At 45.2% G+C, this 27,962-nt stretch overlaps 1 long non-coding RNA gene across 1 annotated transcript in view; it reads right to left on the reverse strand.

The window, feature by feature from the left end:
• The window catches only part of LOC135190837 (uncharacterized), a 66,294-nt gene extending 39,945 nt beyond the window's left edge, over nucleotides 1–26,349 (reverse strand). Inside the window, exons 1-2 of the long non-coding RNA XR_010308649.1 lie at nucleotides 26,193–26,349; nucleotides 25,946–26,028 (exon numbers count right to left, since the gene is read on the reverse strand). This is a non-coding gene — a long non-coding RNA (uncharacterized LOC135190837). The remainder of the gene's footprint in view (nucleotides 1–25,945; nucleotides 26,029–26,192) is intronic.
• Nucleotides 26,350–27,962: the final 1,613 nt, after the last annotated feature.

The raw sequence follows: 27,962 nt of genomic DNA on the forward strand, positions 1-27,962 counted from the left end.
GATCCTCCCCATCTACTGCACTCTGCTGAGACCCCACCTGGAGTACTGCATCCAGTTTAGGAGCCCCTATGACAAGAGGGCTGTGGAGATGCTGGAGCATGTCCAGAGTAGGGCCAGGAGGATGCTCAGAGGGCTGCAGCAGCTCTGCTGTGAGCACAGACTGAAAGAGTTGGGGCTGTGCAGGCTGGAGCAGAGGAGGCTCCCAGGGGACCCTCTTGTGGCCTGCCAGGATCTGAAGGGGGTCTACAAGAAAGCTGGAGAGGGACATTTTAGGCTATCAATGAGTGACAGGACTAGGGAGGATGGAGCAAAGTTGGAGATGGGGAGATTCAGACTGGCCATGAGGAGGAAGTTGTTGAGCAGGAGAGTGGTGAGAGGCTGGAATGGGTTGCCCAGGGAGGTGGTTGAGGCCCCATGGCTGGAGGTGTTTGAGGCCAGGCTGGCTGAGGCTGTGTGCAGCCTGCTCTAGGGTAGGGTGTCCCTGGGCATGGCAGGGGGGTTGGAACTGTCTGATGTTTCTGCTCCCTTCCAACGCTGCCTGATGCTATGAAGCTAATTTTGCAGATGGAGTTATGCTGGTTTACATCTCAGCTTGCTAGATACTGTTGTACCTGTAACCACCTAATTAGAGAGGAAAACCAAAGGGGAAACAAAGAAGGACAATCCTTTTTCAAGGGAGCAGACCTTCAAAGGAGACATCAGATGGTAGCTGAAGTGCTCTCCTGTGGCAGAACAGCTCCATGTGGTATAAATACAGCAGCCATTGTATGCTGTGTATCAAGATCCCTCTATGTAAACAGTGTGGTTTACCTCCTTTAATGAGACAATCTTCCCCTGCTTGAGGAAAGCTAACAACAGGAGAAGTGTCTTTGATGTGATTCGTGTGAGGCTTCATTTTCACTTGGAGCAGCCTTGTTGCAGGCTCTCACCCTTTCATTTCAAAGGAAAATCTAACATGGCTTACCTGAAAGCATAGAGGATCTTAACAGACACTTTCAATTCATCTGGCCAGGTAAATAAGTGGTTCTGTTTTTTACTCTTGTTGTGAGCCCAGAAAAAAACATCTGTCTGAAAGTGATCTTTGTTTATTTTCCTTCCTGGGATAGAGCTGAGAGGCTAAGGAGTCTGTAACTGATTCTAGTTTGCCAGGTATGTACTTTCTGCCAACACAAGCACCTGGAGGAAGTATGCTTGAAGAAAACATACCTGAAGAAAAGCATACTCTGGATGTGAAGAGTTACCAAAGTCCCTCACATGTTATTTTTGAGTGAATTAAGACTACTTGTACACTGCAGCACCCATCCCTATCAATTCCCCAGCTATAACCAAGCACTTACTGCTGGGATACTTCTGAATTACCTTTTAACATCTCTTTGTTGTGGAGGCAGAGAATTAACGTGGCTGAGTCAGGAAATAGAACAACTAGAACTATTTTATTTTCCTGGAAGCCTGTCCCCAAAACTATACACAAAATTAATTCAGTTTATTAGCAGATTCAGTTCAATCTGGAATACCTTCCAGAAAAAAAAAGATATTATAGATAAATTTATATATTTGGGAAGCCAGGAAATGGAAAAGGCTAAGCTATAAACACAGCTTTACCCCACTATCAATCAGGCTGAGCAGAAGATTAAGGGAGAATCTTACTCAGGCAGGTGAGATAGGCATTTGGCAGTGATCCCCTTACTGGACTCCTCTGCAGGAGCAGCTTTCTGATGCTGCAGGCAATATCCAATAATAGAGATCCACACCACAGAAGTCTGAGATGAGGCAGAGCTGCCAAACTTGGAAATGTCTCGAGCACTTCTTCCCGAGTGGGATGGTTGCAGGATGATGCTGCCTTCACACCAGCAGGGGAGAGCCAAAACTACTTGGGTGCCCCAGTCCAGGAGGCAGCAAGGAAGTTGGCCACTGATAGGATCTGAGAGGAGGTGGTCCAGATGCTGCTCTCAAAGGACCCCAGGGCTTGCCAAGTCTGCCAGTTTGCACAAAGGGTGCAAAAGTGGAGAGAACCATCCAAAAGCAGGGATGGGATAAAACCAAAAGCCATACAAAAGGTAGGAGCCATCCAAAAGCAGGGATGGGATAAAACCAAGAGCCACACAAAAGGTAGGAGCAGTCCAAAGGCAGAGACAGGATAAAACCAAGCAACAGAACAAGGGGACACATTCTCAAGCTGTGCCAGGGCAGGTTCAAGCTGGATGTTAGGAGGAAGTTGTTGGCAGAGAGAGTGATTGGCATTGGAATGGGCTGCCCAGGGAGGTGGTGGAGTCGTTGTTCCTGGAAGTGTTCAAGGAAAGCCTGGCTGGGGCACTGGGTGCCATGCTCTAGTTGATTGGACAGGGCTGGATGACAGGTTGGACTGGTTGATTCTATGATTAGGCAATCCTCAGCAGAAGAGTTCCCATTTTCTGAAATCCCATCTTGAGGAGTCCAACATAGATGGCATCTCACATTAGTGAAGAATAAAATTCCCACTGAAATACTGAAATGCCTTTCAAATTGGCACTTAGTTTCATGAAGAAATAAGATTAGAAGCAGCCTAACCACGCACACACATTTCAGGAAAGCAAACTGCAGTTATATTTGTCTGACTTTTCAGCTCTCCGTTTAAAACAGAAGCATTTCATATGTCTGCTGTTACTATGATTGCCCTTACCACAGGCTTATTTCCACTCTCCACATGAAACAACTCCTTCAACTTAAACTGAGAAAACAAAGCAAGGATACAGGCTAAGACACAGAGGATTCAAATGCACTTTAAAGAGACAAAAAACAGAGGAGGAAAAGCCTTGCAAGGGATGAACTAAATCATCCCTCAGCACTTCCTATGCTCCCTAAAACACGTGAGCACTACACATCTGCATTTCTACACAGTCCTCCTCATGTAACTTGGGACTTAATCGTTTGGGTGTTCTTAATTAGATGTGAAATCAAGCCCAGGCAGAGCTGGGCAGCGTAACACCGCTCTGACTGCGGGGAGAACTCCAGATCTGCTTCACTCCAGCTTACGTTGGTGTGGTTTGTTTGGTTGTTTTTTCTGATCGAGAGGCAATTCGGTAAGAAAGCAACCCAGAAATGCTCTTCGTGTGCTGTTGGCTGAATGGGTGTGAAATGTGGTGCCCAGAGAGACAAAGCCTGCCGAGTGCAACCCCGGCTGTAACCGTAATTAAAGGACAAAGCGCTGGCAGCATCTGTTTCCTCCCAGCCCTGCAGGGCTTGTGTGGAGCGTTTGAGATGATCTCAGTCAACTGGTCAGAAGGATTAATTATTCTACAGTGAGAATTGGGAAGAAGTAGCACTCCGAGGGGGGAAAGCATCAGTGAGGAAAGGCACGTTACTGACTCGACGGCCAGCAGCTGAAGAACAGATTCGCAGCGGGCTGCTAATGAGGAGACAGAGATTACAGCTTAGACACATCTTGCTGGTAAGGAGATCAGCTCAGAAATGATAATGCTGAGGCAGCACACACTAGAAAGAGTGGAGGAAAAAAAAAATAGAAGGAAGGAAAATACCAATGTTCACTGGCAGTGAGGCTGGACCAGATGATCTCTCGAGGTCCCTTCCAGACCCTGGCATTCTATGATTCATAGAATCAAAGAGGTTGGAAGAGACCTCCATGATCATCCAGTCCAACCTAGCACCCAGCCCTGGCCAATCAACCAGACCATGGCACTAAGTGCCTCATCCAGGCTTTTCTTGAACACCTCCAGGGACAACGACTCCACCACCTCCCTGGGCAGCCCATTCCAATGCCAATCACTCTCTCTGCCAACAACTTCCTCCTCACATCCAGCCTAGACCTCCCCCGGCACAGCTTGAGACTGTGTCCCCTTGTTCTGTTGCTGCTTGCTTGGGAGGAGACCAACCCTCACCTTGCTACAGCCTCCCTTCAGGTAGCTGCAGACAGCCATGAGCTCTGCCTTGAGCCTCCTCTTCTCCAGGCCAAACAACCCCAGCTCCCTCAGCCTCTCCTCAGAGGGTTTGTGTTCCATGCCTCTTACCAGTTCTCAGTTGACAGTTATTTATTCTACTAAGTATTTCAAGTTCTGTGAGTTAACCTCAGCAGAGCAGGGCTGGGGAGGAATCTAATCACACTTGAGGGGTTTCCCCCCCAACCTTAAAAACCATCTCTACGCAAATCCACCTTGCAAAGTAGTCCATCAAAGGTGCAAGTTTTTAAAGGGTCACGCTCACAGGGGCCAGACACATACATTCTGTTATGACTGCTGAACTCATAAAAAATGTGTCATTTTCAATTGTGAAGATGAAATGTAACACAGAGAGATCTGTTCAGTTGCCTGATGCCTTAAGAATATCTTGTTCGCTGTATAGTTATCACACGCTCATTTCTGCGAGGCATGCTGCTTCTTGTACGTGTCAGCTGAAACGACAGCAGCCCTGCTCAAAGACAGATGATGTACCTCCTGCTGTGCTAGCAAACAGACACTCAACAAGACTTGACTTCACTGCTAACAGGCACGGACGCTGAATTTTGCAAATGAAGCCTCAGACTGAAAGAATGTGCCCAAAAAGCCCAGAGCTTCAGACTCCCAACTTGGAGTCTCTGCCTCTCAGCTGGATGGAAGCAGCTTTCTCAGCTGGCCTTGTTCTTTCCAGAGCTTTAATTCAAATCGTTGAGTCAAGGAAAGATTTTTTTTTTTTAAATGGGAAATGACAAACCTGGCTATTGACAGGCAAAAATGTAATGTTGTGGAAAATCAATAGAGTTCTTTTGTTTAATGGAAGAGTAATGTGATTCCCTCTTAAAACAGAGGCAATGAATTTGCTTCAGTTTTCCAATGCTAGGCCATTATATTGCATAAAAGTTTGCTCATAGAGACTTTGGAATAATTGAAAGAACTTTGTATGTTGAACTTGATTTCTTCATAGTAACACAGAAATTCCTAATTAATTGATCGACATAATGACTTGGAAGGCAAGCAGGGAGACCATCAAGGGTACATTCCCAGAACTAAAAGGATGAGAGCAATTCCACACTTACATCTACCATTACTTAAGACAACTGGAGCCAGATGACCAATCATAGAGGTTAGAAAAGACCTTTATCAAGTCCATCCATAACCAAACTACCATGGCTCTTAAACTATATCCTGTACCACATCTACACACTTGTTAGAATCAACTAGGTTGGAAGAGACCTCCAAGATCATCCAGTCCAGCCTAGCATGCATCCCTGTCTAGTCAACCAGATCATGGCACTAAGTGCCCCAGACAGGCTTTGTTTGAACACCTCCAGGGATGGCAACTCCACCACCTCCCGGGCAGCCCATTCCAATGTCAATCACTCTCTCTGACAACAACTTCCTCCTAACATCCAGCCTAGACCACCCCCAGCACAACTTCAGACTGTCCCCTTCTTCTGTTGCTGCTTACCTGGCAGAAGAGACCAACCCCCACTTGGCTACAGCTTCCCTGCAGGTAGCTGTAAACAGCAATGAGGTCTGCCCTGAGCCCCCTCTTCAGCAGGCTGCACACCCCCAACTCCCTCAGCCTCTCCTCCCAAGGCTGTGCTCCAGGCCCCTCACCAGCTTCATTGCCCTTCTCTGGACATGTTCCAGTACCTCAACATCTCTCGAACTAGACACATCCTTAAGGCATAAGAGACATACACCATAAAAATAACTATTGGAGCATCTGTGGGAGTTTGTTGGAGCAGCAACTCTGCTCTTGCCTGTGATCTCATAGGCTAGGAGAAAGCAAGTGGGCAATTATGAATGGATGACAGAATTTCTTTTCACACGCTTGATAGAGTAAGACCTACTTCCTGCTACCCACAGACAGCTTAGTATCTAATGTTCTCAGATTCCAATTTTATATAGTGCCTGCCTAAACACAGTCTGGATAGATGAATCTAACTTGAAAGAAGAGAAAACCTAAAAAGAAGTATCACAGCCTCAAACCTTCCCTAATATCGCACTAAGACCCACAGGAGTTTAATGCTGTTCACACATCTCCTCAAAAAGCAATCAGTAATTAGGTGAATACAAACCACCTCGAATTAGGTGATGAAATCCAAGCAACAGTACATTTTTTCACACGTTTGTACCTCGCAGAACTCAGAATAAATTTGGGTTGCCTTCGGGGATAATTTGGAATGGGCTGCCCAGGGAGGTGGCAGAGTCACCATCCCTGGAGGTGTTGAAGCCAAGCCTGGCTGGGGCACTTATGCCATGGTCTGGTTGATTGGCCAGAGCTGGGTGCTAGGTTGGGCTGGATGAGCTTGGAGGTATCTTTCAACCTGGTTGATTCTATGATTTTACAAACCACTGTTACCCATTTGCTGCTGATGCTATTAACATCTGGGAAGCCCAGATTATGCTCTCTATCAAAACCCACCTCTGTTTCTACTTTAGCACTGCAAACCCAAAGAGATAACACCACCTGACTTAAGTTACAAAGCCTGTCCAAAGGTTGGGCTTTCCCCCCTCCCCCAGCTGCATTGTTAAGCAATGTGCAGAAGAAGTAATGCAAGATTTCTTCTCTCGCCACAAAGGTTAGACAGAGCTATGTCAGCAGGCTGGGGTACAGCATTTCTTACAGCCAAAGAGAGGTGAAGTCATTTCAGTGCATTTGGATCTCTAAAATACCACTGGTAAAAAAAAAAGCCCCTTGCAGTTAAGCAAACGGCTGGCTAGTCATATATTTAACCCCCCACCTGACATGATAAATGAAAGAGAATAAATGTATACAGCTAGTGAAACTTCGAGGGAACAGGGGGAGACTTCAACACTTTTGCTGACAGTGACTTTACTGTCAGTGGCCTGTCTCTCTCGGAGGCAGCTGTCAATCACAGACCATCTTTCTCTCCCAGAGGAGTTCATTGTGCCTGAAGACAGTTGTGGAATAACTGCTCCTAGGCGTCAGAGCGGCAGATGGAGTGTATCTGTCAATCATTGTCACTAATTATTAACTTCTGTCACTCAGAGCAAGGCAACATCTCTCCGCCTGATCCTCTGTGATTTGATCTGCTACGCCACCTCAGAGACAGACAGTTCAACCTTTCATTATGTGTCACACACAGAGCGCTCTGCTGGGTCAGCCCCGGTGACTCAGTGCTCCAGCACAATCCTGCTTCGGCTGCCGAGCGGTGCGGGGAGAAGCGGGCACGAAGGACACGCTCTGCCTGCCAATGCGGCGGTCACTCGCTGCCTGCAAACACCTCGCAGCTAGCCAAGCAGCCAGTTTGGAGCAAGGGGAAAGGAAAGCACAGCGACAGAGAGCCAAGCAACTCAAGTTTGCATGAGAAGCTGCCCCTTGTAATTTACTAAGACGTTAATTATCTGGCCTCAAACAGACTTCGGCTGCAAAGAGGCAACTAAGATTTGCAGCCGTTAGTAAGGTTAAGGGTGGGGACTAGACGAAGTAGATCACCTGCTGGCCAGAAAAAGACACAAATCATCACCTGTGATTTCTGATTGATCTTTGTGTGTGCCTGCATTTTCCATCCTGAAATTAGAGGTGTTTTTATTAACATTCCATGCAACAGTATTGGCCATGCTGGCTAAGGGAAGTCATAGAATCGACCACTTTGGAACACACCTCCAAGATCAGCCAGTCCAACCAATCTCTACCTGCCTGAACTTGTGTAACCTGAACTAATCATTTCCTTCTAAACCCTTATCAGCTCTGCTATCTCACCTTCTGATCTCTGCAATTCATCACATGAGCTATATGGGGCTTACTTTGTTTATGTTGTTTGAGACAGAGGGGTGGGAAGAAGGATTGGGGTTGGTTTGAAAGCCCTCCTGGGTTCAAGAGGGGGTTTGTGTTTCTGTGTTAATCTTAACTTGTATATAATTGTATACAGTTGTAAATAGCTGCATATATTCATAGAATCAACCAGGTTGGAAGAGAACTCCAAGCTCATCCAGCCCAACCTAGCACCCAGCCCTGTCCAGTCAACCAGACCATGGCACTAAGTGCCTCATCCAGGCTTTGCTTGAACACCTCCAGGGATGGCACCTCCCTGGGCAGCCCATTCCAATGCCAATCACTCTCTCTGCCAACAACTTCCTTCTAACATGCAGCCTAGACCTCCCCTGGCACAACTTGAGATTGTGAATCAATAACTTAAACATCTCTGCAGGAAATGTCTCTTCCCTCCCCCTTTTTATTTTATTATATCCCTCCAGAAATCCTGTTTACCCAAACCCAATGTGGTATCTCAAGGTTGATCAAGACCATTCATTACAAATAAATAAAGATTGTATTTATTATCATAAATAAAACACATTGCAACGATTCAGTACTTAAAATTCTCTAACTCCAAAAGGCTGCAGACACTTCAGACACCCAGAAAATTCCATTGTTTTCCTTCAAACCTCTCTCCTTTGGGAAAAGCCTTGCATGCAGAACTACTTAAACAAAAACATTCCTCTGCAGGTTTAAGTTCTGTCTCTCCATCATTTTTAGTACTGGCCGAATCCTTAATGACTATGAGATTTGTTGGGGCATAAAAAGTAGTGTGGATTTGTAACAAGCTACTACTGCTATATTCCAAAGTGGTGTACTCTACAATATCCTAACTTAAGTGTGGCTATCGAAAGGGGGTTCTCATTTACAGATGAGAGGGCAAGACCTTAGGAGAAGAATGGTTCCAAGAAGGATTTAGAGAAGCACTCCAGTTTAAACTTCCACAGAGATGCTGTGGAAACACAGATGAAAGCACTGAGTGTGTGCATGCAATAGTAGAGAGGGAAAGGGGAAATTGCTGCTTTCTTGCAGCTTGCATCAATTAATCACAGCAAGTGGTAGGAAATCACAGAATGGTTCAGGTTGGAAGGGACCTCAAAGCTCATCCAGTTCCAGGCCCCTGCCATAGGCAGGGACACCTCTCACTAGAACAGGTTGCTCAAGGCCTCATCCAACCTGGCCTTGAACACCTCCAGGGAGGGAGCAGCCACAACCTCCCAGGGCAACCTGTGCCAGTCTCTCACCACCCTCCCTGGAAAAAACTTCTTCCTAACATCTAACCCTCTGCCAGTTTAAACCCATTCCCTCTTGTCCTGTCATTACAATACCTTGTAAATAGTCCCTCCCCAGCCTTCCTATAGGTCCCCTTCAGATACTAGAAGGCCACTATAAGGTCTCCCCAAAGCCTTTTCTTCTCCAGGCTGCAGAGCCCCAACTCTTGTAGCCTGCTGTTCCCATTTGAAAGGGCTAACAAAGACTTACAGAACTCAGAGGGGTTTTGTTTATGAAAAAATGTTGAGAACTACCTTCATCATCACTCACAAGGACCATCACAAACATATTCTGCAAGCATTTGAAAGATGACCTCCAAACAAAAAAAAACCCAACCAGAGCTAAACATGTACAAGCCAGACAGGGAGTGGGGAAAAAAAACCAACAACAAACTCTCTACATTATCACTTTTTAATAGCAGAAGTGATCCAGCCCAGAATAGCAGAAGTGATCCAGCCCAGCAGTGAAATGTCTACAGTTACTTGTTATTTTTAAGCATCTCGTGTGGGGTGTCCCTGCCCATGGCAGGGGGTTTAAAGCTAGATGATCCTTGAGGTCCTTTGCAGCCCTGACAATTCTAGGATGCTGTGATTTTCCCAGCTAAGTAATTTTAGAAAAGTAAAATAGATTCAAGAAGGCTTTAATGGTTGAAATACAGGATTAGCCTGTCCCATTTTCCTTGTTCTCAGTCTTGAAGTTTACTAAAGAGCTGTTACATTTCAAGGTTTTACTATGTGAGTAGCTCAGAGTTGTTAAGATTTTTCAGCCTGGCTACACCATTTCAACAGCCAGCAGCATCACACAGAGTCAGAGAATGGCAGGGGCTGGAAGGGACCTCCAAAGCTCAGCCAGTCCAACTCCCTTGCCAGAGCAGGATCACCTACAGCAGATCACACAGAAACAAATCCAGGCAGGTTTTGAATATCTCCTGATAGAGAGACTCCACAACCCCCCTGGGCAGCCTGTTCCAGTGTTCTGTCACCTTCACAGGGAAAAAAATTCTCCTCATGCTTAAATGAAATTTCCTATGCCTCAGCTTCACTTCCTTGATTTCCTTTGCTTTCATTCCAAACCCACAAAAGTGACCAATCTTAAATACTCACACTAGACCTGATAATTCTCATGAGTGCATTCATGAGTTTAAACAGTAGATTCTGCCATCGTTACTGAATACTAAACCAATCTTCCCCACTAGAGGATACAGATCCCCACCATCCCCGGGGTGAGTCCCTTCCTCTCCCATCAAAAGCAAACCAACCAGCAAAACAACATAAAAATCAAACTTACTTAGGTGCTTGCTCTTAAAAGTTCATGGCAGGTCTATCCAAGTTTCTTACCCATTTCTCCCTTAGATTACTGCCAACCAGCAAAACAACATAAAAATCAGACTTACTTAGGTGCTTGCTCTTAAAAGTTCATGGCAGGTCTAAGTTTCTTACCCTTTTCTCCCTTAGATTACTTCCAACTCAAGCACAAACCACGTTTTGAATTGGTAAACAAAAGAAATAAAAGGCAAACTTAGCTGGAAAAAGGAACCATCATTGGAAATTGCATAGTAAAGTGCTATTCCAAATGTTGGGACATTTGCTTTTCTTTCCTCCCCCATGCCCATTTGAAAGAAGCTACATTTCAGTGTCTCCAATTAGAAGGACTTCTACTCATGCAGAGTTTTCCCTGGGAAATAAGAACAAAAAGAGCCCATAAGACTATTTCCTTTGGTTTAGGCTCTGGCCATCTGCTGTCATTACAGCTCCAAGTATATTTAATTTCCCTTCATAACCTTTGACAAGAGGAATTCCTAACAGTATTTTAGTTGGGGGAAACTTTTATAAAATATTAAAATCAAATCAATTGCATTAACACATTTGAACCTCTAAGTTCAACAGAGTGGAAAACACAATACTTCTTTATTATATCAGCTGTCTGGTCATATATAAATCATCTATAACTAAAACCCAAAGTATTGAGAGCACTATTTATCCAGACTTAGCAAAAAAAGAATTATCCAACAGCTGAAAATGAAAAACCACTAATAAGCAGTACAGGGTATTGAAAAGTTTAAACAATGTGATTAAGGAAGCTTTTGCAATAATAAGTAGTGTATGTGATTCCATTTTACCTTGCTAACAAAATTCCTCTGGGAGTTCTTATTCTGTTATCCCATAACTAAACTGCAGTATTATGTTAAACAAGTCTCATATTCTACCTGTATTCAGAAGATATTTAAAATTAAGGTATAATGTCCTTTCAGCATATTGCACTTCACTAAAGCATTTGTATTTTCACCCAAATGTATTGCCCGAAGCAACAAACAGAAGAGAAGGCAAATAAAAAACCCCTGACTAACACCGTGGACATTTAGAGGCTGAAGAGATGCATCATAAAGACATTTAACCTGTCCTTCATAAAGTTCCCTTTGAAGAGATGAAACAAAGAATTCTCTAGGAAGACCAAGAGGAAAACTCCGTGAGGGAATACAGTGGAGAGGTGGCAGAAGAAGAGCATTTAGCATCTCTCCCTCTGCAAGATGCCAGTTAGAAAGCAAAGCATTCACTGTACTCCTTCAGGAAATGAACAGCATAGAAAGGGAAAAGTGCAGCACAGATCATAATTGTTGCCTAGATTGTTCACTTAGTGACTAGAGAATTAAAGCCAACCCAAACAAATCACATCTGGAAATAACGTGCAGATAAAGAGAGAGCAAAATTCCTCTCTTGGTTTGTTTGCTGTGGTCAGCAAAAGAATTAATAAACAGCAACACTGTCTGCCCACGTTACACAGAAATAAACTGTTTCTTTATTCTCCCTGTTCAAACCTAGGCTTGATGCATTTATCTACCTTATTTCATTTTATTTAGGGCACTGTTTGCAAGCAGGCAGCGAGGAACAAAAACACATCAACAGTCACTTTAACCTGGCACTGCCAACCTGCTATTTGCACCACGCCAACCTGCAGCTTTAGCACATCTGAAGCAGAGACAATGACTTAATGTATTTCAAGTTGAAATTCTTGAATTTCAAGTGCTGCATAAATTTCTCCAGCATGTGTACTGCGACCTGCAAATAGCTGGCAAATATCCTAATCATACAGCTTACACTTCAGGATTTGCCAGTCAATAAGTGCAGACACACAAATGCTTTTCTAGCTGAGTATAATGCCCTGCTAAGCTACCATTCGAAAGCATGATTACATTTTCAAGCAAAACAAAAGTACACAGAGACAGAAAGAATATTTTCCAACCTCCAGGCCATTAAAATTATTACCAATGTTATTTTAAATACTCAAGGTTCAGACTTGTATGTGTTTGAATTGGTATCTGCAGCCCATTTGCTTCCATTGCATAGAATGCAATGATGCAAACTCCACAATGCATCCACATCCAGACATTCATTTTGCTGATGTTTTCAACTATATTTAAGGCCAGCCACGCAGAGGTCAAATTCATAGCTCTGTGGAACTGCTGTTTATGTCAAGTAGGTTGTCACAGGACATGTATGAGAGTCTAAGTTTATCCTGCATTTTGAATTTATTTTAGATAGATGAGGCAAAATAAGGTCTCAGACACCTCCCCCTCCTTTATGCTGTCACTGGTTTAATCACATCTCAACCTAAGGTGCTTTAATTCAAACCATTCCTGGATTCAATAAGTTTCAAACATCATCAGTGGAAGAGATGAGACAACAAAGCCACACGTCAGCACTGCCTGCTTTAGAAAACAAAACAACTTTCTGAATCTCGACAGTCCACGTTTCCAAGCAAGACAATTAAAAACCCCAAGAACCAAAAAATGTTGCTCCTGACATCACTGTGAGCATGCCTAAGTGTTATTGATTTGGTCATGTAGATAGAATCATAGAGTCAACCAGGTTGGAAGAGACCTCCAACATCATCCAGTCCAACCTATCACCCAGCCCTATCCAGTCAACCAGACCATGGCACTAAGTGCCTCATCCAGTCTCTTCTTGAACACCTCCAGGGACGGTGCCTCCACCACCTCCCTGGGCAGCCCATTCCAATGCCAATCACTCTCTCTGTGAAAAACTTCCTCCTAACATCCAGCCTATACTTCCTCCAGCACAGCTTGAGACTGTGTCCCCTTCTTCTGTTGCTGGTTGTCTGGGAGAAGAGATGAACATAAAGGCATAAAGAAGCACATGTTCTTCTCTTAGAGCTCAAAAAAAACCACAAACCCACAACCCAAGGAACTATAAAACTCAGAAGAACTTAGGCAGAAATAAATTTACCAAGTGGGACCTATAAGCCTAATTCCCAAATGCTCTGCTCAGTTGCCAGTCACTTCTGAAGCATACCCAAATTCACTATGCATCTAAGTTTCCACTGGGCCAATCCCTAAGGCACTTCAATTCCTGCCTATCAATACTGGGTGTAAGTGAACCTTTCCATTGCACTATTCTACGTGAAAAAAGACTGAGCTGCTCTGCTTGTTTAACAGAGTCAGGCATCTGAACCCTCAATAAAGCAGAATGCTAAGCCCATTGCTTTCTTTGGCATTTCTAGCTGGGCATTGGGCATCTTCTCTATGTGATACATCTGAAATGAGATGGTCAACACTGAACTTCCCATGTCAAAATAAAGATATGTGAGGTAACTGCTTTCAGCATCACAGGACAAAGCACAACATACTATGTTGTGCCATAAAACATAAGGGATGAGAACTAAGACCCTGAAATAACAGCCTCTAGCATAAGCCAGCCCTTTAAGCTACTTCAGGCTTTGGTACTCCCTTCTGTGTTGGCCTCTGTTTAACATCAATTTTTGCTTTCTTTCTGAACAATTACAGGTACAGAGATAAAGCTAAGAATTTATAGAACCAACCAGGTTGGAAGAGACCTCCAAGCTCATCCAGTCCAATCTATCCCCCAGCCCTATCCAGTCAACCAGACCATGACACTAAGTGCCTCATGCAGGCTTTTCTTGATGACCTCCAGGGATGGTGACTCCACCACCTCCCTGGGCTTTATCATAGAAAGAGAGAATTGTGTGGCAGTCACATCACACAAAGATGCTGTGCTAGTTGGAAGCTAGCTAGAATGTTTTGGTGAGAAGAATTAGATTACAGGTTGTGAAAGGGAAACAATGGTGATGTCTGCTTCACTCATAGGCTTGCTGAGAGGTATAAGAGCAAGAATCCAAACATAAAGTAGTTGCTCTCTGTCCAGGCTGTGGGCTGCATTTTTCTCTCTGACCTAATCTGATTAATCCACCTGCTTCTTAACCCCCTGGCCAACACTCCATTCTTCCTTGGGCACAAGGCAACACCTGGGGTAAGGCAGAGAAGGGTGGGAGAAGGTAGAAAGGCAGTTGGGAGCCCCTCCTGGGGACTCAGGTTTCTGAGTACTCCTTTCTTTAACTCGTCTATTTCTGTATGTACTGTAAATACCTGCTTGTATATTGTGCTAAGCTGTAAATAGAAAAGCTTCATTCAATTTCCAGGGGCGGCTGAGTCTAGTCTGGGTGATTTACAAAGTGGAGGGGGGGGGTATGTGACACCCAAGCCATCACAGATGCTGAACCATTCAGGAACAGAAAATGAGCACACAGTAGAGATGTTTAGGGTAAGGTTAGCGCTATCATTACCATGCTGCTACTGTAATGATGGAGAGCAGTACCAGAAGAAGAATCAGCCCAGTAACGCCTTTCCTAGGCTCACAGGCAAACATTCTAACGCTGAAAACCAACCTCCTGCCCTGCCTGAGTCCGAGAAGCACTCTGCAAAGCCCAATGCCAGAGTTGCAGCAGTTGCAGAAGGACATTTTCTTACTCCTCCGAGAATCGAGGCTGGTAAAAGTAATACTAATCATAATTTCTATAATGGCAACAACAACAACAACAGCAGCAACAACAACATTTCATACCAAATAAGCTGGCATGCTTTGTGCCCTCACTGAAACGGACGAAAACCCCATAGCCTTAATGTTTGATTGTGAATCTGGCTGTCAGGAAACAAGCGCAAGCCTTCAGCAGCCGCGGCCGCCTGATTAGTCTCCCAGTCACTCCAACGAGCTATCAGCTTCGCAGCGTGAACTTCTCCTGCATCACTGCTCCAAGCCTTTAGGCAAAGGATTCTAATAATGAGTCACAGTGCCGTGACTGAGGCCACACTTCTGCTCTGGTGAGCTGCTTGCTGAGAGGGACTGCATGCTCCCTCATTATCATTTTACAGCTTTTTTTTTCTTCCCCCTCTTCCTCCCTTCCCTCCCCCTCCTTTTATTTTTTTTTTGCCTTTTGTATTCCTGTTCCTTCCTCCAAACGTTTGGTGCGTTTCAGAGAGAGTGCTTAGTGCTACCACCAGGACAGCAGACATATGCTCGTGTTTAATAACCTTCTGCTGCGAGGTAGTCACAGAACTTAAGGCAGAGCATTATGCAGAACAATAAGATATGATACAGCCTCCTATCAGAGCCTAATAAATAGATAGAGATATCCTCCTCCCAACCAACAGAGGTTACAAAGGGGAAAGCTTTCACCTGCTTCCCTTTTATTAATGGTACTATGCAAAATCAAAAGTGGGGGAAGGGAAACAACCAAAAAGAAACAAACATCAATTTAAAAAAAAAATCACCAAAAAGAAACAAACAATAAAAAACCAAACAAAAAAGAAACAAACAATAAAAAACCAAACAAAAAGAAACAAACAATAAAAAAACAAACAAAAAAGAAACAAACAATAAAAAAACAAACAAAAAAGAAACAAACAATAAAAAAACAAACAAAAAAGAAACTATTTTAAAAAAACACCAAAAAGAAACAATTAAAAAAATCACCAAAAAGAAACAATTAAAAAAATCACCAAAAAGAAACAATGATAAAAAACACCAAAAAGAAACAAACAATAAAAAAATCACCAAAAAGAAACAAACAAAAAAATCACCAAAAAGAAACAAACAATAAAAAAATCACCAAAAAGAAACAAACAATAAAAAAATCACCAAAAAGAAACAAACAAAAAAATCACCAAAAAGAAACAAACAATAAAAAAATCACCAAAAAGAAACAAACGACAATAAAAAATCACCAAAAAGAAACAAACAACAATAAAAAAAGTCCAAAAAGAAACAAACAACAATAAAAAAATCACCAAAAAGAAACAAACAATAAAAAAACAAACAAAAAAGAAACAAACAATAAAAAACAAACAAAAAAGAAACAAACAATTAAAAAATCACCAAAAAGAAACAATTTTAAAAATCACCAAAAAGAAACAAACAATAAAAAAAACACCAAAAAGAAACAAACAACAATAAAAAACCAAACAAAAAAGCCCAAACAATCAACCCTCCCCCCCAAAAAAAACCAGCAAAAATCTCAAAACTCAAGCAAAAAAAAATACCACAAGCAAAATGTGACTTCTTTAGCTCCACTCTAGCAGCTAAGTGTAGGAAAAACAACACCACATAAAATAAAAATAAGTTAAATAAAAATGTAAAGCAAAATTAAAATCAAAATTAAATTTAAAGAACAATTTAATTTTTTTTAAAAATCAAACTTTAAAATAAGATCAAAATTAAAATAAAAAAATAAAACAATCGGCACTGAAATAAAAATTAAATTTAAAATCAAAGCAAACTTGAAGATTAAAATTAAAAGCAAAATTAAATGGGAAAAATATTTAAAATTTCATTAAAAATATAAACAAAAATATTAAAAAAGAAAACTAAAATAAAACAAAACTATATTTTTGTGCACTGTCTGGAAAGCAAACAGTCAGGGCTCTTTTCCCCCTTCTATAGATGCAATAATAGTCAGGGCTCTTTTCCCCCTTCTATAGGTGCAATAACAGTCAGGGCTCTTTTCCTCCTTCTATAGGTGCAATAATATTTAGGGCTCTTTTCCCCCTTCTATAAGTGCAATAATAGTCAGAGCTCTTTTCCCCCTTCTATAGGTGTAATAATAGTCAGGGCTCTTTTCCTCCTTCTATAGGTGCAGTAACAGTCAGGGCTCTTTTCCCCCTTCTATAGGTGTAATAATAGTCAGGGCTCTTTTCCTCCTTCTATAGGTGCAGTAACAGTCAGGGCTCTTTTCCCCCTTCTATAGGTGTAATAACAGTCAGGGCTCTTTTCCCCCTTCTATAGGTGCAATAATAGTCAGGGCTCTTTTTCCCCTTCTATAGGTGCAATAATAGTCAGGGCTCTTTTCCCCCTTCTATAGGTGCAATAATAGTCAGGGCTCTTTTTCCCCTTCTATAGGTGCAATAATAGTCAGGGCTTTTTTCACCCTTCTATAGGTGCAATAACAGTAAGGGCTCTTTTCCCCCTTCTGTAGGTGCAATAATAGTCAGGGCTCTTTTCCTCCTTCTATAGGTGCAATAATAGTCAGGGCTCTTTCCCCCCTTCTATAGGTGCAATAATAGTCAGGGCTCTTTTTCCCCTTCTATGGATATAAAAATAGTAAGGGCTTTTTTCCTAGAGATGTAATAAAGGTTTTTTTTCCTATAGGTGTAATAAAGTTTTCTTCCTATAGGTCTAATAATAGTAAGGGCATTTTTCCTATAGGTGTAATAATAATGAAGGGTTGTTTTTTTTCCTATGGGTGTAGTAACAAGGTTGTGGTTTTTTTTTCCTGTATGTATAATAAGGTTTTGTAAACATATGTAATAATGTGCTTATATTAAAAACATTATTATTACATATAGAATAATGTGTTTATGTATATGCAACAATAAGGTGTTTAAGTATGCAATAAGGTTTATGTCTATGTAATAATAAGGTAATTTTTGAGGTGTGTGTATATTTATCTCTATATTCCTTAGTATTAAAGTATCAGACAGTAAAAATAAATCTAGTTAGAGTAAGAGACAGGAACTTCGTGCAACTGCTGTAACCCTTTCCTCTTATCAAGAGTTACCTGAGGTAGCTTCTGCAGAGGCTTAGCAATTAGGATAACCTGCAAACCCAGCTGAGCAGCTGACTGCAAACTGACCCATTCGGGACACACCTTCTGACCCATCACAGTCAATCACCATACAAAGTACACCACTAATTGACAACAAATAAAAACAAAGCCAGTGAAGCTCTCCAAGTTCACCTCCAGCTTTTACTTTCTAACAGAACAGAAGTTTTTTCTGAGCTGTACCCTCGGATGCTTCACAGGCAGTGTCTGTCTCTGATATTCTGCTCTCCACGTTCACATTTTCTCTGTGTCCCGGCAGCAAGAAGAGCAAGACAAAAATCACTCAACTGCCTTACAACAATGGCAACTCTTGCAGCACTTTTGCAGTTAAGCAGGAAAAAAATAACAGTAAAAAAATTAAAGGAGGGCACACCTTGGAATCTGGATATTTACTTGTGCACAGACCCTGTCAGCACAAGAATAATAATCATGAAAGAACAAATCATTAAAATAAGAATAATAAAAAGAAAAGAAAGACAAAGAATAAAAGTTAAAATCACCAAAAGCTCAAGTTATCCATGGCCTCCAAAGAGCAGCACTTGTGTGTAATCAGAGAACAGCACTGCTACAGAAACACTGCCTAGGAGAGCACAGGCTCCCATCTCCCCTAATTTCACATGATTGGAATCCTCAGGTGTTTCAATCACACCTTTCCTTGGGACACAGCTACCTTCAAATCAGTCAAGCTTATTTAAGCTTTTAACTGCCTAGTTCAAATGGACCTTAGTATGTTCCATATACATGATTATTTATTCCCTGACTTCTCTCCCATACACTGCAACTTCACTCTGCTGTCATGTTAGTGGCATCCGAATGGACTAATACAGTGATAGTTCAGGTGTAACTATATGAGCTGTAGTCACAGAAGCCATAAACTGTACCCAGGGCATTTCCCTTTTTTCACAGTATTTTTTTCACAGTATTATCAGGGTTGGAAGAGACCTCACAGATCATCAAGTCCAACCCTTGACCACAGAGCTCAAGGCCAGACCATGGCACCAAGTGCCACGTCCAGTCCTGCCTTGAACAGCTCCAGGGACGGCGACTCCACCACCTCCCTGGGCAGCCCATTCCAGTGTCCAATGACTCTCTCAGTGAAGAACTTTCTCCTCACCTCAAGCCTAAATCTCACACTCAGTACATGGCAGTGGGCATGCAGAAAGACAGAAAGCCTAATGTTACAGTGTTAAGGCTATGCCTTGTGCTCCAGAGAAAAATCAAATCTAAAGCACAAAGAGTTTGAGATTGGACATGGAATAATGCAAGGCAAGTTTATCTCCTTCAGTTGGACTGCTGAATGTCTTACATTTTGCAGCACAAGCTTGTTTCTGTCTCTGGCTGCCTCCTGCTTGCTTCTGGCTTCTCTGCTCTGCCTGTGACCTTCCATGCTGCCTGACTGATTTTGTTTCGGTTTGTGAGGTTCAGGGGGGTAGAGGGAGGTAGAGGCAGTGTGCTGGCTGTACAGAGAGGGAAGAGAAAGCTGAAATATTGTACCAGAGAGTATTGTGCTGTGGTTGAACTGTAACTATACCTTGTACATGTTTGTTGCCTTCTATGCTTTCATATTTACAAGAGTAGACTAAATACAATTTCATTTACCTTCCAAAATTCCAAGCAAGTGTGGTGAATTTACTCCAGAGGGTAAATTCCAGTGTGTTGGGGTGCAAATCCACGACATTGAAGAGAACAAAGAAATGTCTGTGTGTGGAAAAAGCCTTGAAACAGAGGCTGTGAAAAAGTCGGTCAAGGCCAAGGGTGCCTGTCCCACGCTGACAATGTTATGACACTGATATTTGCACTATGACTTTATCTGCTTTATCTGTTATCTGCAGAGCATTGGAGCAAAGAAACCAAGGGAAAAGGTCAGCTGAAAATCATAGAATCAAGCAGGTTGGAAGAGAGCTCCAAGCTCAGCCAGTCCAACCTAGCACCCAGCCCTAGCCAAGCAACCAGACCATGACACTAAGTGCCTCATCCAAGCTTGGCTTCAACACCTCCAGTGACAGCGACTCCACCACCTCCCTGGGCAGCCCATTCCAATGCCAATCACTCTCTCTGACAACAACTTCCTCCTAACATCCATCCCAGACCTGCCCTGGCACAACTTCAGACTGTCCCCTTGTTCTGTTGCTGCTTGCCTGGCAGCAGAGCCCAACCCCACCTGGCTACAGCCTCCCTGCAGGCAGCTGCAGGCAGCAATGAGCTCTGCCCTGAGCCTCCTCTTCTGCAGGCTGCACACCCCCAGCTCCCTCAGCCTCTCCTCACAGGGCTGTGCTCCAGGCCCCTCCCCAGCCTTGCTGCCCTTCTCCAAACACCTTCCAGCACCTCAACATCTCTCTTGAATTGAGAAGCCAAGCATTTCTGGAAAAAAAATAAATCAAAACAAAGGCAGGTTTTGAAGCTTTGGAAGGATGTTACCAGGCTATTTGGCTGATGAGGCACTGGAATGGACTGCCAGGGAGGTGGTGGAGTCACCATCCCGGGAGGTTAAGAGAAGACTGGATGTGGCACTTGGTGGCATTGTGTAGCTGATGTGGTGGTGTTAGGTTAGAGGCTGGACTTGATCTCAGAGGTCTCCTCCAGCCTTGGTGATTCTGTTGGAAATATATTTACATATTTAAATGCACATTCAAGGAAAACAAATTGAAATGTAATCCTCATGATGAGGTTTCCCTCATCTCTAAAGACTCTTATTTGGGTTTAGATGCTTTTTTCTTTTTTAAATGACAGGACAAGGGGTAATGGCTTTAAACTGGAGAAGGGGAGATCCAAACTAGATGTTAGGAAAGGGTTCTTTACAGGGTGGTGAGACATTGGCACAGGTTGCCTAGGGAGGTTGTGAATGCTCCCTCCCTGGAGGTGTTCAAGGCCAGGTTGGAGGAGGCTTTGAGTAACCTGTTCTAGTGGGAGGTGTCCCTGCCTATGGCAGAGGGTTGGAACTGGATGACCCTTGAGGTCTCTTCCAACCTAAACCATTCTGTGCTTGTAAGAAAAGATATTGTGGGGAATAAATGGAGGGAAAAGCTTTGAAAATATTCTTTTTGTTATTGGCTCTGTAAAAGCTCTGCACAGGCTTTGGCATTTCACTTCTCTTATCCAGGGCTCATAAATTGAGAGCTCCCAATATAAAGCAGCATATGCTACCCCAGAAAGTTCTCTCTGCTGTGCAGGGGAACTTGGTAGTACCACATGGAAAAGGATTACAGTTCCAGGATCTGGGGATCTTTATCTGTTTGGCTTTCCTGTTGAAGAACCAGAGCTTGGATGAGAACCCAACAGAGTTCTGCTGTTAGGTGAACTCCCTGCTACTTGCATCCTGAGTCCAGATGTGTTCACATCTCTCTGAGACTGTCGCCAAGAACTGTGACTGCTTCTGGCACCAGCTGCTAATTGCTATCTTAACACAATTTACCGTGGACAAAAGAAAGAAGCCTGCTTCTCCTGCTTTTTTTAGTTTCATTTTCTGTTGGAAAAAAACAAAGTGCATGCACACAATGAATGTTCAAACACTAAGTCAGTGTTCAGATGCCTCCTTCTATTGAAAGGCTCCCTGCCTGTTTTGCTGTTCCTTAGCTGAGGGGTGGACTGGTCAGCAAGGAAAGCTGGAAATTGTGACCAGGCTTCTATGATTTATCCTTCCCCTGCCACTGTGTGCCCCAATTGCATTGGATTCCCTCTCTGTTTAACTTTCTGCCCCTGAGAGAGTTCTGTGGTGCAATTCTATGCAAAATTACAGCTAACTTCTCCACTAATAGATTCATGTATTCTTTGAGACCGACGTGCTGTGAGCCATTACAGGCTAAGCTGAGTTGACAGACTCGATTAAAGCACAGCACTGTCATGGAAATTGTGATCTTAACACAAGTGCATCTGATGGATACCAATTACTTTGCTCTTTTTTTTTATCATAAGAAGTCTGTGTAACACAGGAGTTATTAGCAATGACTGATAAGATCACTGGGTGCTTTACATCATGATCTTCAAACACGATTCACACTTAATCACAGAGTAAGCATAACTGCTTATCTCTTCCATTATGACCTGTGCATGCAGGAGAGGCAGATTAAACTAGTCACCTCCTAACTGAAGTTACTATCAGACCATGCTACCTGTCACTTAAGGAAGCTGGTGTCTTTCTTCCTGACAGTAGAAGAATCTTAACATCTCTCATTCAGAGGCACTAACTTATTAGATGAGACAGGCTTTTTGAGCACAGCAATGAGGAGAAGTGTGCTGCTGGACCTTGTGCTAATGAAGGAAGAAAGTCTAGCTGGAGGTAGGAGGGTTGGCGGCAGACTTGGCTCAGATGATGGAGTTCAGGATCATGTGAGGAGGTAAAAGGGAAGTAAGTAGGAATAAATCACAGAATCAACCAGATTGGAAAAGACCTCTAGATCACCAAATCCAACCTATCACCTAACCCTTCTAATTAAGTAACACGTGGCACTAAGTGCCTCATCCAGCCTCCTCTGAAACACCTCCAGGGACAGCAACTCCACCACCTCCCTGGGCAGCCCATTCCAATGCAAATCACTCTTTCTGCAAAGAACTTCCTCCTAACATCCAGCCTGAACCTGCCCTGGCACAGTCTGAGCCTGTGTCCTCTTGTTCTGTCACTGGATGCCTGGCAGAAGAGACCAACCCCACCTGGGTACAACCTCCTTTCAGGTAGTTGTAGAGAGCAATGAGCTCTGCCCTGAGCCTCCTCTTCTCCAGGCTGCACACCCCCAGCTCCCTCAGCCTCTCCTCACAGGGCTGTGCTCCAGCCCCCTTACCAGCCTTGCTGCCCTTGTAATGCAACTCTGGACTTTAGGAGAGCTAACTTTGAGCTTTTCAGAGAACTACATGGAGGAATCCCAAGGGTTAGAACTCTAGAAGGGGAGGGGGGAAGGCCAAGAGAGATGGTTAATATTCAAGTACCACTTACTCCACTCTCAAGATGGGTGCATCCCTGCAAGTATGAAAACTTATTTGTATGAGTTAGAAATCAAGCAAAAGGGGAGGAAGATCTGCAGAGATGAACAAGGAGAGCTTCTGCAAAAACTCAAATGGGAGAATGAGGTCTACAGCATGTGGAAAAAGAGGGATGGCCACTTGGGAGGAATATAGGAACATTACCAGGGTGTGTAGGGGATTCAATAAGGAAAGTTAAGCCCTCCTTGGAATTAAATTTGGCAAGGAATGTTTCTTCTGAAGATTTAGTTCATCTAAATACAAATTTGTAAGATGAAGGCAGAAGTCTTTTGGGGAAGAAGATTAAAAAAAACCCAAACAAACACAAATAGAGACAAACCAACCCAAACAAATCAAAGCAGAAAACAACCCCATTAACACACACCCTCACCCCCTCAAAACAGCCAACTTCTCATATGCCTGTGTTGGAATGCATCCAAAGTACTGCAAGAACAAACATTCCCTCGGTAGATTTACTGTACTTACCAACACACTTCTGCCCATAGTCTAAACACTTGAAGAAGTTTTAAGAGAAAACAATTAAGCAAAATTCCTGTAGAATGAAGTAGATGGAAAAAACACTGCCAGAGCATCACAGAAACATTCAGGTTGGCAAAGCCCCTCAGGATCACCAAGCCCAACCCATGTCCCTGCTCTACAAGGTGCACCCTAAACCATATCCCCAAGCACCACAGCCAAACAGCTACTAAACACATGCAGAGTGGGTGACTCCACCACCTCCCTGGGCAGCACATTCCAGTGCCTGACCACTCTTGCTGGGAAAATTCTTTTTCCTAATATCTTGTCTAAACCTTCCCAGTAGCAGCTTGAGGCCATTCCCTCAGCTGTGCCTGTTAGAATGAGGAGAGAATTGTTACTCCCCGGATAAACTAGCAGGATTTGGCTATAATGAAAAATGTATTAGGAAATATTTGCAGATCTCTGGAACAAGTTGGTACTTATTCTCCCCCTGCCCAGTAGCAAAAGATGGATCAGCTCACCGTTGTTCACAGCAGGATTTCAATGATATGGTCACATACCAACACTTTTGCTCATAAATGCAAATATGCAAACACTTGAAAACTGAGTATTTGAACAAACTCACACCTCCCCCCTTGCAGCTCTACCACGCGGTGTAAGAGGCCCTTTAAAAAGAGAACAAGACAGCCATCTAGAGGTAAAGGCATAGAATCAGCCAGGTTGGAAGAGAGCTCCAAGATCATCCAGTCAAACCTAGCATCCAGCCCTGGCCAATCAACCAGACCAAGGCACTAAGTGCCCCAGCCAGGCTTGGCTGCAACACCTTCAGGCACGGCCACTCCACCACCTCCCTGGGCAGCCCATTCCAATGCCAATCACTCTCTCTGACAACAACTTCCTCCTAATATCCAGCCTGAACTTACCCTGGCACAGCTTGAGGCTGTGTCCCCTTGTGCTGTTGCTGGTTGCCTGGCAGCAGAGCCCAACCCCACCTGGCTACAACCTCCCTTCAGGTGACTGTAGACAGCAACGAGCTCTGCCCTGAGCCTCCTCTGCTGCAGGCTGCACACCCCCAGCTCCCTCAGCCTCTCCTCACAGGGCTGTGCTCCAGGCCCCTCCCCAGCTTTGTCGCCCTTCTCTGGACACCTTCCAGCACCTCAACATCTCTCTTGAACTGAGGAACCCAAAACTGGACACAGTTGTTGGTGAAACTGGGGGATGTGCAGGCTGTGGTGGAATATTTGATTCTACTATACCAATTTAGGAAAGAGTCTACAGAAGACTATTTACACTGAAGTGCTTCATCCCCTAGATTTCTGCATGGAGACATTTCACACTTTTTCCCCTGCTTCCTGTTTGACATGAAGTGCAGAAGGCCCACTGACTGACACCAGCAAGAAACAGTCTTTTAATTAAATCCAAGAGTTTCCTTTAAAGGATTCTTTACACTTATCTTCTAATGGTGACCTCTTCCCCAGGTCTGCAGAAGCTTCAAGTGGCTTTTCAACCATTTGTACAGCTATAAAAAGCAAAACAGCTCCTCCTAACCCCATTATGATGAAAGCTTCAGATGTTATTACTCATTTTTAATAGGAAGAAGTTAAACTCACTCAGAAACCATAAAGGTAGATTTTTTATCTCAGCTAATGGAAGGTCCTAACACTTTGAATCATAGAATCAACCAGGTTGGAAGAGACCTCTGAGCTCATCCAGTCCAACCTAGCACCCAGCCCTGGCCAATCAACCAGACCATGGCACTAAGTGCCCCAGCCAGGCTTGGCTTCAACACCTCCAGGCACGGCCACTCCACCACCTCCCTGGGCAGCCCATTCCAATGCCAATCACTCTCTCTGACAACAACTTCCTCCTAACATCCAGCCTAGACCTCCCCTGGCACAGCTTGAGGCTGTGTCCCCTTGATCTGTTGCTGCTTGCCTGGCAGCAGAGCCCAACCCCACCTGGCTACAGCCTCCCTGCAGGCAGCTGCAGACAGCAATGAGCTCTGCCCTGAGCCTCCTCTTCTGCAGGCTGCACCTCCCCAGCTCCCTCAGCCTCTCCTCACAGGGCTGTGTTCCAGGCCTCTCCCCAGCCTTGCTGCCCTTCTCTGGACACTTTCCAGTACCTCAACATCTCTCTTGAATTGAGGAGCCCAGAACTGGACACAGCACTCAAGGTGTGGCCTGAGCAGTGCTGACCACAGGGGCAGAAGAACCTCCCTTGTCCTGCTGTCCACACTGCTCCTGAGCCAGCCCAGGATGCCATTGGCTCTGCTGCCCACCTGGGCACTGCTGCCTCCTCTGCAGCTCTTCTCTCCCAGCACCCCCAGGGCCCTTTCCTCCTGGTTTGAACAAACTCAGCGAAGGCCAAGCCCCTTTAACTCCTAAAGGAAACGTTACCAAATGTAAGCTGTCCCCACAACCACAGCAGCACTCAGAAGCACCTCTAGAACTCTTTTTTAAAGGATGTTTCTCCCCTGCTGCCTATTTCCAACTCTAAGGGTGGAAACCAGTGTGGAAAAGGCAAAGCACAGTGGCAGAAGGGAAGGAAGAGAGAAGGTGGCCGTAAGCACAGCAGCAGGGGCCAACAGAAACATAAAGCAAAGCAAACACTTTACCTGGGCTACAGCAACAGCGTTTGACAGGCAAGCTTGGAGAAGGTAGCTTTTCCCAGCTGCTCCCTTCTGAATGTTAACTCAGCCTGCAAGGGAAAATCAGAAGCAACTCTGAGCCTGCTCTGCAGTGCAGCAGCAAATCGATGTATGCTTGTCCCAAGACTTCACACTTGAAGCCAGAAAGTCTTTGGGAAACACCTCAAAACCTCTCAGACGCGTTACCAGAGTGCCCTCTGCTGCGAGTACCTACTCGAAGCCAACTCGCTGCTACTCCTCCGAGCGCACACGCAACCGCCGGTAAACGGGAACAGAGCAGCCGGAGGTGCCCGGCGGCGCTGAGCGCAGCTCCCGCAGGGCCGCGGCTCCCCGTGCCGCAGCGTTCGCAGCCCCGGGCAGCTCAGCGCAGACCCGGGCAGCTCAGCGCAGTCCTGGGCAGCGCAGTCCCGGGCAGCTCAGCGCAGTCCCGGGCAGCGCAGTCCCGGGCAGCGCAGTCCCGGGCAGCGCAGTCCCGGGCAGCGCAGCTCCGGGCAGCGCAGTCCCGGGCAGCGCAGTCCCGGGCAGCGCAGCTCCGGGCAGCGCAGTCCCGGGCAGCGCAGCTCCGGGCAGCTCAGCCCCGGGCAGCTCAGCGCACAGCCATGCGCTGCGGGCCGAGCGCCGGCGCCCAGCGACCCCGCGCACGCCGATGGCGGCAGGGAGCTTCCCGCGGGCGAGCAGCGGCGCAAGGGCAGCTCTGGCCGGGACTGGTTCTAGAGAAGAGAAGGCGTTTCCCTCTGTTTAGCCATAAATAGGCCCCCGTCAGGGGGCTGCTGCCAAAGGCGGCGGGAGGGCGCCGAGGCGCGGCTGCGGAGGGCACTTACAGGGCAGCTGGCGCAGAGTCACACCTGCCCAACGCAGTTAGTCCTCCTGCTTGCTACATAGTCATGAGGTATGGCTCATGGGAGCGCTCGCACACCTGCGCCCGCCTAGGTACCCTAGGGCCCCTCTCACCTCAGCTGCCTTTCTCACCTGCGTTTAACGCACACACAAAGCGAAGAGACGGCTCGGAAACGGCACAGTCACCGCACGCCAGGGGTTGGAAGGGACCCAGCCCCCTGCCAGAGCAGGAGCTCTAGGGCAGGTCACACGCGAACGCACCCAGGTGGGTTTTGAATGTCTCCAGAGGAGGCTCCACCACCTCTCTGGGCAGCCTGCTCCAGGGCTCTGTCACCCTCACAGTGAAAAGGTTTTTCCTCGTGTTCATGTGGAAGCTCCTCTGCTCCGGCTTGCACCTGTTGCCCCTTGTCCTGTCATTGTGCATCCCTGAGCAGCGCCTGGCTCTGTCCTCCTGACACTGCCCTTCAAATCGTTATCAACATGAGTGAGGTCACTCCTCAGGCTCCTCTTCTCCAAGCCCCAGCTCCCTCAGCCTGGCCCGTAAAGGAGATGCTCCACTCCCTTCAGCAGCTCTGTGGCTCTGCGCTGGACTCTTAGAAGCAGTTCCCTGAGGTCTTGCTTGAACCGAGGGGCCCAGAACTGGACACAACTTTCCAGATGTGGCTGCACCAGGGCAAAGGGAGAGGAGAACCCCTCTGACCTACAACCCCTTTCTAATCCACCTCAGGTTGCCAACTGTCTTCTTGGCCACAAGGGCACATTGCTGGCTCACAATCATCCTTCTGCCCACCAGGACCCCCAGGTCCTTTTCTCCAGAGCTGCTCTCCAACAGATCAACCCCAACCCATACTGGTACCTTTCCCAGATGCTAGATCCTTGCCCTCGTTGGATTCCATACTCAGTACATCTTACCCTGCAGTTTGCAAGAATCCTTCTGTTCCACAACTAGCAGTAACTCCTGGGACCTTGTGTATTAAAGGCAAGGCTGGGAGCTTTTGAAACGTGAGGTTGAGGAATGAGAGCTCAGGATAACAAAAAGAGGTTTGGGCCCGATTGTGAAGGTGACAGCTCCTTCCAGAAGCAGGGCAGCAGCTGCCTCACACCTCTTGGGTGCTACCTGCTGCAGTCACCACAAGGAGAAGACAAC

Source organism: Pogoniulus pusillus, chromosome 37 (genome assembly GCF_015220805.1).
Source record: "Pogoniulus pusillus isolate bPogPus1 chromosome 37, bPogPus1.pri, whole genome shotgun sequence".
Taxonomy (NCBI): Eukaryota; Metazoa; Chordata; class Aves; order Piciformes; family Lybiidae; genus Pogoniulus; species Pogoniulus pusillus.